We start from the raw sequence: 12,631 nt of genomic DNA, 5'->3' as shown, positions 1-12,631 counted from the left end.
TTTCCACGTTCCGTACTCAATTGTTTGTATCTTCATCTCATATAACATCAAATTAGTCTAATTTGCAAAACAAAAAGCAACAACGAAAAACTAGTATAATATTTTCTCAATATCCTAATATTAAATTATATTAGGATATTGAGATATACTAACTTTTCGTACTTAACAAATCGTTTTATAATTTATGATAGAAAAAAAACGTTATTATCAATAATTTAACGACTAAAAGCAACATAATTATCAATCATAATATACTGCATTTTTCAAAACTTGATATATTACAATGAATAGGTAGTGAAATATCATTTGTGTCATTAAATGCTTTTCTGTATGAATGTTATCAGATTGTTGGATGTGAGGCAAACGCCTACCATATTTCTGGTACAATTTCTATATCTAATTCCACTAATGATATTGTTGATATAATATGAGACATACATAATTTGTGAACTACATGTAGCAGATTTTGCAGGATTGTAAGTATTTAATTATATAATAATTTATCAATAATTCAAATAACTATACATAATTATTTATTTACAAAAATGTATTTATTAAGATTTTATATTTGCGATATTATATATTAGCCCTAGTAACTGGTGTGTTAAATAAGTGACGATCTTTTTGGATTTTTTTAAAATACAATGTATCTCAAGATGAAGCGTTAAGACGCATCTACTCATGTTTTTATACTTGGATTTTATGTCGATAAATTTTGACACTAAGCAAACAATGCAGTCTTGCTTGTATGCGCTGCTATGTATCAAAAGTTGGGTATTAAACTATATAATAAATTTGAAAGATTTTTCTTTCGCATGCCTCATGTCAATCAAAAAGATCAAAATACTATATATAGTTGATCGTCATTCCATGTTTATTTTGAGTGTTCTCAGTATGCACCAGTTTGAGTATGCGGGATGCACAATACACTATCCTGCCCATTTGGACCGTGAAAACTATTTTAATGGAGCTATGTCCCTTCGTGATATAAATAATTTAGAAAATTGCATTGTAAGCACTCTCACACCTTCATTTTCTTTTCGTATGAAAACTGTTATGAAAGTTCGTGGATGAATTCGACAATCAGCGGCAATTAACTATTTTTATTGGAGTTATGTTCCATTGAAAAAAAAATAGATGAAAATTAGCAATCTCATGCTTGCGTTTATTGTAGGATATCTATAAAAAAAAAAGTTCAAAAGAACCAAACATTTTTGGGGAGCTATTGCCCTGAGACATATGAAATACACGCATCGACGGGAACTTTGGAAAACTTTTATTTTTTTTTTAATTTATTTTTATTTTGTAATGTTCCAGTTTATCTATCTTAATTTTTATTTATGCATTTGTTTAGAAGGGATAGTTTGATTGTGTTTTAGTCTATATTTTAGCCCCACTTCGCTTATGATTTTCATTTCCACAAAATATCTTACCAATGTCGCCCTGAATATCCATGGACTATTTGCCACTGGACGTTTAGCGAACAACAATCAATCAATTCCATCATTTTCAATAATCGATTTCATTAAACTTGCCAACAGAAGGATTATGGACCACAAAACAATGTACCTTGTTAACCATTATAATTTATTTATAAGTTTTTTTCAGTGTATGTGTAACTTCCATATTTACAGTTGAGGGATATATCATACCCTGAAATATCTTAGAAATGATTATAGCTTTCACTAAAACAATTGCTCATATGGATCAACATTGTGTACTTAACTGATTCCTCATGTCACAAATGAAAACTCGCTGCTATGACGTAGTTACAAGAAATATCATTTCTGCTTCAAGATAACTCTGTTGTCTTTATAAAGTAAACTTGTGTACATTTTCAATGTTTTGGTCTCTTTGGAGATTTTTCTTTAAACAAAAAATCACTCAACGTGTGAAATTTTTCCTATCTCAATCGTTTATCTGTGATCACTTAATCATAGTGGAAAAAAAATATTTATTATCTATACTTTAGACTGAATTACACTATTTATTTTTATATTTATCTCAGTTGTATTTAACTTAATTGGTATTTTGACCTGGGAGATCTGAGGGTACTTTTGTATCTTAAAAAAAGAATTTTGTTTTAAAGACAGAAACAGATATACGCATGATACAAATCAATCTAATACTATGTCATTCATTATACTAGGGATCTTCAATTATTTTATGATGACCGCACGTTATAACGGGTTATACCAATTTGTATTGGCTGATAATTTATTTGATCAATATACAGTTGAATTATATGTGGATATTTTTTTGTTTATAATTTAAAAGCGGCGAAAGCTACCAAAGGGACATTCAATTAAAGTCGAAAATAAACTGACAAAACCATGGCTAAAAAAGAAAAAGACAAACAGACAAACAACAGTACACTAAACACAACATAGAAAATGAAAGACTGAGTAAAAGTATTCAATTGGTACCAGTAAGCCTATTAACACAGTTTTATTAATCTATGAAACCGGTGGAGATATTTCAGAGAATTTGGATAGGACATTTTTGCGGCAAAAATTAATCCATATTTTCTTTCATGAAATAGTAGAATAATAAATTTTAATAATAAGACAGCACACTATAAAAATGTCATATCCATTTAAAATGCCATACTGCATAAAACCAATCATCTCATATTTTAGTTCCGTTTGTGAACTCAATGCAATTGTTACTAATCAGTTCTAGCCTGGAATAAGGAAAACAATACACAATGGGGAAGATTTAATACTTAAATAATCGAATTATTTAATCCATCTTAATATTTGTGTACAGTTCATAATATTTATAGAACACCTGCTGTTCAGGGTGTTAATTTGGTGAGGTATTAATGAGCTTTTTGCTGAAATGGGCTATGGAAAATACAAGCAAACGGATTCAGCTGTCGGTAAAAAGGCGTATGAAGTCGGCTCTAAAATTTCAGTATTCAACCAAAAGCTGGGGGTAACATAAAGTGTAGCAAGGTTCCTGCATATGTAGTAGCGAACATATTTTTGCCGTGCTTAAAACTTATGGTTGTCGTCACTCTATTTATATTTCTTTCTCCGAATAATTAGGCACATTGTTGGTAGCTTGACTGTTCAGGTTTTATATTGTGTGTTTTGCTTTTATATAATATGGTCTAGGTAACCTTTGCAGGTGTGTGCGCACTCAATACTATTTTGTCTCTAAGACAAATCATGTCTCTACCAAGTCAGATTATTCTACCATATGTTGTTCTTTATAAGAAGCCTTTGTTGTATGTCTGCTACCATAGAGGATATGGGTATTGTTGGTTTGTTTAATCTATAGTACTGTACAATATCCTTGAAAATTATCCCTTTTAATAAGCAACGGCTCGGGTAAATGTGTTTGCAATTTATCTCCTGTAAAACGAACTTCGCATACGAAATTGGAGAAACAAAACCATCTGATAGGTAAAAAAATATATTGACGGTAATGTTTCTATAATTGTCTTTTTTCTTGACATGCCGGATTCATACATGTGTTTAGAAAACGGGATAAGAGGTGGAAAGGGCGGTCTTTCATTCGAAGCCGATTATATTTTTTCGAAGAAATATTACATTTGATGTTTAGATGTGATCGATTTTGTCTAGGGTTCCGTAATCGGTGGCATTTGATATTTGTGCATCTGACAAATGTCTTCATTTTGTTTTAGGAAAAAATCGACATTTTGCTTATTTATTTATTTTCTTTGTTTGTGTCATTTTCAAGCACGCGTGTATTATAATTGAAAAAAAGAGAGTAGATACATTCTAGTGTTGATTATTTATATTAAAGTACATTCAAGTATTTGTCACCTTTTTTTGGGGGTATTCATATCAAATACCGACAAAGTATTTATCACGGAATAACGTAGACTCTGTCAATATAATACTTCTATGGTATAACAAATACAGTAGCTCACACAAAGTCGAGTACTGGTGTTCTATACAGTAAGCATTTTAAGGATGTTCGCTTCTATGTTTCAAAATAATAAGCTTTTGTAAAAAGACTGCTATGAATTGATAGTATATAAAAGAGAAGCGAAAGATACCAAAGCGACATTCAAACTCATAAGTCGAAAATAAACTAACAACGAAATGGCTAAAAATGTGGCTCCCATCGTGTTGATCATGTTAGTACAAACCCGGTCATAAGTCTAATTCGGTAGGTCACATTTGGGGAAAAGGGGACGGGATTGTAGTTATGATAATTGTATCATATCCGTTGTCATTTTTAAAATATAAATAACGGAACTAAAAAAGCATACACAAATGATAGGTTCGTGTTCTCGTTTTTGAGATATAAGCCATTGAAAAATTGGCGGGAAATGATTCTAGATCTTTCATTCATTTAACATTGGTCCTTTTTTCTTTCAAAAACTATGAAAAAATGTCAAGGATTTTATAAGATTGAAAAATGGCTTTTTAAATTTTATGTAATAAAATTATGAAAAGCAAATAAGGGGTTAGCGAGCAATTTTTTTAATGGCAATATAGCGATAAAACCATATATATAGGAGTTATACTATCTAACAAAAATACAAAAGCAAGTGCAGCAAACATCCTTAAGACACAAATCTATGTTCGTCCTCGATGTTTTGTATGTTGGATTTGTAATAGCCATCAATTATATGAAAACAAGCAATTTGGTTAAGAAATTTAGTTTGAAGCACAGCGAAACCATCTGATTATAACTCTCTATTATAACTTATGTACAAAATTACAGACTTTTCAACTTAAGGATATTCGCTTCTCTTGTTCTTGATATTTTTGTCAGATGCTCTCTAGTTTAATTCATGTAGTGCCAATAAACATTTTACCCGCTAACCCCTACTTTTCTTTTCATATTTTAAAATTCATAGTTGAAAAAGCTCTTTTGAAAATCTTTTAAAATCTTTGTTATTTTTTAACCATTTTCGAATGAAAAAGGGTGACTATGTTAAATGTATGGAAAATATAGAGAGAATCATTTCCCGCCAAATTTTCAATTGATTATATCTCGCAAACAAGGACACAGACCTTTCTGTGTTTCTGCGTTTTAAGTTCCGTTATTTATATACATATACTATCAATTTATAACAGTCTTTAAAATAGCTTGTTATTTTGAAACAAAACAGCGAACATCCTTAAATATAATTGTACAGTATATATGCCTAAATAAATACGTTACTTAAAACATAGAAAAACACTTGACAGAATGATTACTGTCTCTTTGACAAAAATCTTTTTTTAATTATGTCAAATTATTACTTCTGTTTTTTTTCAAGCTGTTTAAGTTGAATTACATGTCCAAATTAGAAAATTGGTGTATTATAATTTCTAACTGCCGGACTGTATTTAACACTAAAGTCTTATCACAGTGAAGCAGCTACTGTTTAATCATAGGTTTTTTTTTAACCCAACAAAGTATTATTGACTTTGAGCAATAAGTTGCATGAAATGCCAATACTTACAAAAATACGTTTATTAAGGAAAACCTGGGACCAATATATATTAGTCTCAGGGAAAATCGATAATTATTTTGCCCTGTTAATAAGACAGACATTTATTGTTTAAGAGGGAAAGGATACAAATTTAAGGGTGGATACAGGAAAATAAAATATGATCCTCTAGAATCATAGTATACAGGTTTTTTTTTGCGTTCTAATTTACAAAACTAGATCGTAAATGTGTTCAATTATCTAATGTTTTTTCAACAAACTACATTAAAATCGATAGAACTATATAACCACGTATCATTAAACTAAATCGTTATCCTGTTATATTAACATTATATCTGTTTTTCTGCTAGAGTGAGTATTTTATTTGTTATTTTGCTTTCTAGATGTAATATTTGTTTAACAACCAACAGAATTACACAAATTATCTTAACTGCCTTTTGCCGTAAATAATTGTCGTTTTTATTACGTATTGTCTCGATTCAATATGTTTCTTGATTGAAAGAAAACCAATTATATCTTTGGTGCAACTTAAATAGATTAACCTTTTTCTTTTCTTATTGTATATACATATACCCTCTGTTCAACGATCCAGAACGAATCTAAAATATAAATAAGTATATGGTTATCCAACTAGTTTTTCTAAAGTGTCAAAACATAATTAGCGATACTGTTGCTCTATTTTCTTTTACTATTTTAACCTTGCATAACTTTCAGAGACCTCCAAGCAACGGCAAAATGTCTAAAACAATACATAGTACTGTTCCGTTGATAATTTAGTAATTTACTATAATTTTAATGAATCGGTTTTATTTTTTACTTTATCCATCCTTAAAAGCTGTTTCCTTTCCCTCATAAACAATACATGTTTGTTAAACATTGTAACATAATTATCTGTTTTCCCGGACTAATATATATTGTTCCAATGAAGAAAACGTCTTTTTTTAGTACTGCTATTTCATGCAAAAAGTAAAATAACAAAAATACCGAACTACAAGGAAAACTCAAAAGGGAAAGTCCCTTATCAAATTGCAAAATCAGAAGCTCAAACACATCAAACGAGTGGAAAACAACTGTCATATTCCTGACTTTGTAAAGGCATTTCCTTTTGTAGAAAATGGTGGATTAAAACTGAGCTAGCTAGCTAGCTAAACCTATTGCTCAAAGTCTATAATACTTTATCAAGTTCAACCTCATGGTTTTTCTTACATTAAGGCATCATTTTCATATATTTGGTAGAGTATATTGAGTAATAAGGATTAGTGATAAACACGGAAGCGTTTGAAACGCATGTGCACCCGATCAATGCTTTTACAACCCTGTAAATAAAAAAAAAGAAGCATTCATTTCTTATTATTACATATATTTGCTAAAACCCTGAAATAACGAGTTATGCCAAGCTTGTCTTTTATTTTTATATGCATTTTTGTGACGTTGTAGTGGTAAGCACGTGCAGTCATGAATGTTGCATTTTATTAAGAAATAAAATATAATTTTGGCATGTCTAGCGATGATTGTCAATCAAAAATACAGATTTTTATGAAACATGCATGTAATGTTATTATTTCTGCTGGTCGTGCGTCAAATTAAACATTTTGAAAGATATTTGAATGCTAATTTAACGGTTATGTGAAAATTGACAGTATTACACGAAAAAGTCAATAATCCGTTGCTTTAAAGTAGATACAAACCACCGCTGTTAGCAAGCATAATTGTAATGCTCTCTATCTAAATACATAAGGTTGTTTTTGGAGATGGCTTGAGGTTTAAATTCACATTGAAAGTCTTCAATATCTTGAGTAAGGTTGTAATCCTGTATTATATAATCACCTATGGTCATTTACTGTGCAACATCTAAAAGGTAAACAAATTTAGAGACGTGTTAGTATTATTCAGGTTAATTCGTGCATCAGAAGCGCTTAACTTCATCAGGATCACTCCAACCCAATTATTTGAAAATCAGAGATGTATAAGACCTAAAGAAATAAAGAGCTATGTGACCAAAAGGGACCTTAACAACAGCCAACTTCTAAGGTCAACCTTGCCTTAAGTTAGATTCTTAATAATTTCTGAATGTATCAAAAAAAAATTGTCGAAAAGTTTGTTGTTACAAATCATATCAGTACTAAAGCACCGAGTTGTTTAGAATCTTTGTTCTCTCGTATATTATGAGACAAGAGAGAATTGTTTACGTTTTACAAATTATTCGAATTATCATTGTAAATTATGACTTATATACATATCTACTGATAACATTATTTCCATTTACTAAGTGGGCACTTATTCAAATATCTCTTTTTATCCCTAATTTTTCTGTTTATGCTATCATAATCTCATGCAAATCATATGTACGTCAAAGATGGACGGATGATCCCTCAATTCATGCCAAAATCAATAATTATATCAATTATTACAATTCTAAATATGAATTTTTGATATTTTGTTTCGACCCTCATCTGTAACAACATCAAATGATAAAATTTTGAACATGTCCATTGAGTTCGGAGATAATTGAATACGCAGGAATAAACAAGGCATTAACATTGACAATGATTTTGATATATGTATATATATACTGAATACGTTTAACTCAGTATATTTACCTATTTTTTTTTTTTTAAATCTCGTCTTGGAATGTAAGAAGTTATATTCCTTTTGTCACACACACATATGTTTCCAAAGTCTATGACTAAGCACGGGTTTACACAGCAAATTTTATTTTGACATGCATGTTTTAACTTGCTGTGTGAATGGTATTTATTGCACGGCACTGAATTAAAAATCAATTATTGCATCTGGTCGTACTGTGTTATCTTGCTATGTTGCCTTTCGTATTTATTCTATTTGTGACTTTCACTAGATCAGACTTAACCACTTGATGCAAGACGCAATAACTATCTTTAGAGAAGATAATCGACTCTTTTAGATGAGAGCGTACATATGTTTAAAACAATAAATTTCATGAAGTTTTGATCATATCTAATTGTCGTACATTTGACGGCTTAAATCTTGCAATTGTAAAAAATTTAGATAAGATAAGATATGCAATATGTGAAAGAGAGGCAAAGAATACCAAAGGGACATTCAAACTCATAAGTCGTAAAAAAACTGACAACGCCATGGCTAAAAAAGAAAAAGAATAACAAACAACAGTACACAAAACAACATAGAAAACCACAGACTGAGCAACACTAACCCCACCAAACACTGGGGTTGATCTCAGGTGCTCCCGAAGGGTAAGCAGATCCTGCTCCACATGCGGCACCCGTCGCGTTGCTTATGTTAGTATAAACCCGGTAATAAATCTAATTCGTTAGGTCACATGTAATAACATTTGGGATACATATTTTGACATTCTTTATTTCAAGTATCATATACTGTACCCGTAAATATGCATTTATCGGTTCTCAATTATGTCTGTAAAGTGTAAGACTCCAATTGTACGTACACACATCTGTGTTTATGTATAAACTTACATGTATCATGAAATATTTTAAGGGAAGATACATTTATAGCACTCGAGCGTTTATAGCCCAATTGAGCGATATACGCCCGAGCTGTCAATTTACTGCAACTGATATAAACATGAAATTTAGCTGTCAAGAGCGACGTCAATGAACTAAACGTTTACACTCGTAGCATGAATGATTGCCAGTCCTCCTTGGGAGGTCGGCAGTTCTCTCCGGCTACTCCGACTTTCTTCATCTACAAAAAAATGGTCGTCATTATGTAGTTATGTATCCGTGAGTGCTGAAAGTGGCGTAAATCTTCAACAAGTAATTAATCAATCGTAGTCTGAAAGACTTTTCGCAAACTTAGCTATTGCTACTGTTTTTTTCCTTTATTTGCATCCTTTGAAAACTGTTTCATAAATTGATAACCCAGACATCTAGAGTCATCGGTTACGCTGTGATAATAGGGAAATATTGAATTTTGATTCCCTTGATCACATTTACTTACTTTATCAACAATAAAACGGATTGTTAGATATATAGATTTTGACAATTCGCTTTCAACGAACAATTGTGTCTAACTTTTTGTTTCATAAGTAAATAATTGGGACGAGATGTCGAAATGATTTATCAAGGGACAGTCTATACAAATGGCATATTGAATGGTAATTTACTAAACCAGTCACTATTGTGTAATACAAAAAACCAAGGGATTTCTTTTAATCATAAAGAGCAAATATAGACGGATTAAAATAAATAAATGATGAAATTAATTATATTGACAAACCCTTAGTATATAAATCATATATTCAACGTCACAAACAATGCATCAAGTTTTATTAATAAATAGAAAACCCAATTCATCAGGTTACAAAGAAGTTTTATATAAATGCATTAACTGTCTAATATATGCCGATAATATTATGACAACATTTCCAAAGTACATTTCTTTTAACAGGGGAGGTATGATAAGAACTATTCTCTTTCTCAAATATATCAAAATAATTTAACTTTCAATACTATGTTTACAGGTTTATAACATCTGGACACTTTGGCGCAAAGAGATCACTTGTGATATCATTATGACGTCATATACGTTTTGAGATTGACATATTTCTAAACCAAAAATCGCAATTTCAGATATTTTTTTTAACAAAATAGATATGAGCAAATACTTTACAAAAAAATAAATAACACACATTGACATTGTCATAAGATACATTTTGTAGCAGAATATCATTTTATGTAATGCATTTGCTAATATCTATAAATTAATGACAAGATTTCAAAATGAAGCTTTTTCGACCTTTTTTACAGTTTTGCATTACATTCAAGAAAGGTGAAGCCTAAATGCAAAAATGATAGACAAAATTCAAAACTATGAATACTGATACCTATTAAAAAAATGTTTTCTAAAAACCTGAATGATGCTATTTGGTGGATTTATAATACTTATTTTATTTTCAAATTAAAGGGGTCGAAAAAGTGACCTGATCGCCTCATATGTTATTGTTCGTGATTTCTGTATTGTTGTTACCATAGTTCCTTTTCCCTAAGAAAAATTGTTAGCATGTCGTAGTTACTTTCCTCTTTTAATCCCTGTAGATTTCGGCATCAGCGTTGTATTTTGATACATACTAGCATACCAGATAAAATACAGTTGTCGTTTCTACATAAACATATTTTATATCTTCGATTTAACATTGTCAAAATAGTTTGATCTTTTTTTAATTACATATTGCAATTTATTTCGTTTATATCTGAACGATGCAGGTGAAATTAAAAAAATGAATCATTTTTTCCAATATCAACGTGCAATGAAAATAGATATTTATTTGCTGATAGCTGATATTTTTCGATATACAAAAAGTAAATGTTTTGGATAATTAATCAATATGCATTCAACAATTGATTAATTATTAGTTATCATTTTATAAAGGCGTGCTGTATAAGATAACTTAGATTTGGTTTGTTGTAATAACATTATACGGTATCAATGTTGACAAATAATGTCTCTTCAGTGAGCTCTAAGTTAAACTACTTAGAAATCGAAACTATGAAATAAACGTTTAAGAGCTGATAAAACAAAAAATACGATCCAAAAGAAAAATAAAAACAGGACAAGGAATAACAGGTGTGCATGAGAGCGATATATTCGTGAATTTCAAACGATTGATAAAGTTTTCCCCCTACACATTTCATAAAATCAATGCAGGCATGTTCACGTCAGTACTGAGCTACTGAGCATGTGATACCCTCGGTAATTCAACCATTTGATGCATATGGGAATGTTATCGGCTGACCGTTGGTTGTCAACATTGAATTTATTAAGTCACAGGTGTGTAGGTGAAATGAATTTAATAATTTTTCAGCATACAAACTTCTTTTGGATAATTTATCAATATGAGTTAGGAATTATCAACAATTAATCAATTATTCGTTATGCATTCAAAAATCTACAATAAATCAATTACTAGTTAACATTTTATAGAGTCGTACTGTATTAGTTAACTTAAGTTTGGTTTGCTGTAATAACATTAAACGGTATCAATTTGTTCTGCAACTGATGAACTATATAAAAATCCAAAATATGATACAAAGGTTGGTTGTCAAAACCTCTCTCTCTCTCTCTCTCTCTCTCTCTCTCTCTCTCTCTCTCTCTCTCTTTCTGCTGTTCATTCGTACATTATTATGCATACAAATCAATTATAATGTGCACATGTTGCATGAATGAAATACTAGCCTACAAAATTCAATCCGTCTTCAAACTTCTATGATAATTTATTGATGATAATAGATCGACTGGTTATCAAGCAGTATTCATAAACTACAAAATCTCTCATCAAGACAAGGATAAACAAGAATTGTCAGATTCAGCAATAAACAACTTTCAAAGACAGAAAATATCCGTAAAACAATTGATTAAGGTTCAACTTTATTCAAAATTGATACCTGATCATTTACTTCATGAATAATTATGAATCTTTAATCAGGTTGTGAATCATCTACTTCAAACAAAGTTATGATTTCTTATTCGCGTGTCAATCTTCTTTAAATCCTTTTCATCTGCCAGAGCGCTTTAGCCTTTAGCGTTTGACTTAGGTGTTAGTCCTGAGCATCTTGAAGAGATTATATTTCTTGACATGTGGATATGGGGCGTTAAAATAATTACTGTTTGATGTGATTGACAGAGGAGATAAAGATCATAATTGTGAAGATGTAATAATTTTTGACAAAGCGATGATCAGAAAATGACATATTATCTGTTTAGCATGTATAATATTAACGAATTTAGCGCCAATTCATATTTGACAACAATAACAACACTTTAATAATAATTTAGGCGCAATTCATCCTGAACTTTCTACATTACATGTTAAATTCATACAAATGCTGATCTTTTATAAGATGAAATTATTTGATTCCGTTATATGCTTTCATTAAGTATGAAACCTTATTATGAAATACTTTTCGCATTATTAGTGTACTTTGTGCAAACGATAATGCTTTTGAAAAAATTGGAAATGTTATTGATTAGAAAAAAGTAGTTGACAATAATTGATATAAATCATCCCATAAAATGATTGAAACTTGACAAATACTTAACGAGCTATCTACTTAGAAATTAACATGCACCTTCCTATGCTAATTTCAGCTATATGGCGTGTTTTAATTGACCTCACGTGTAATGATACTGCGTTCATCTCACTAGACAATATGTGTCGAAGTTTTGTGTTTAAGATTTAACTTGCACATACAAAAT

At 30.3% G+C, this 12,631-nt stretch overlaps 1 protein-coding gene across 1 annotated transcript in view; it reads left to right on the top strand.

Annotated features, from left to right (window-relative positions):
* Nucleotides 1–333: 333 nt before the first annotated feature.
* LOC127732213 (cholecystokinin receptor type A-like) overlaps nucleotides 334–12,631 on the top strand; it is a 93,781-nt gene continuing 81,483 nt past the window's right edge. The window contains exon 1 of the mRNA XM_052241299.1: nucleotides 334–476. The gene's annotated coding sequence lies outside the window, so the exon portion shown is untranslated. The remainder of the gene's footprint in view (nucleotides 477–12,631) is intronic.

The sequence above is a fragment of the Mytilus californianus genome, unplaced genomic scaffold, assembly GCF_021869535.1.
Source record: "Mytilus californianus isolate M0D057914Y unplaced genomic scaffold, xbMytCali1.0.p SCAF_22, whole genome shotgun sequence".
Classification (NCBI taxonomy): Eukaryota; Metazoa; Mollusca; class Bivalvia; order Mytilida; family Mytilidae; genus Mytilus; species Mytilus californianus.
This window is presented reverse-complemented; position numbering and strand designations above follow the sequence as displayed.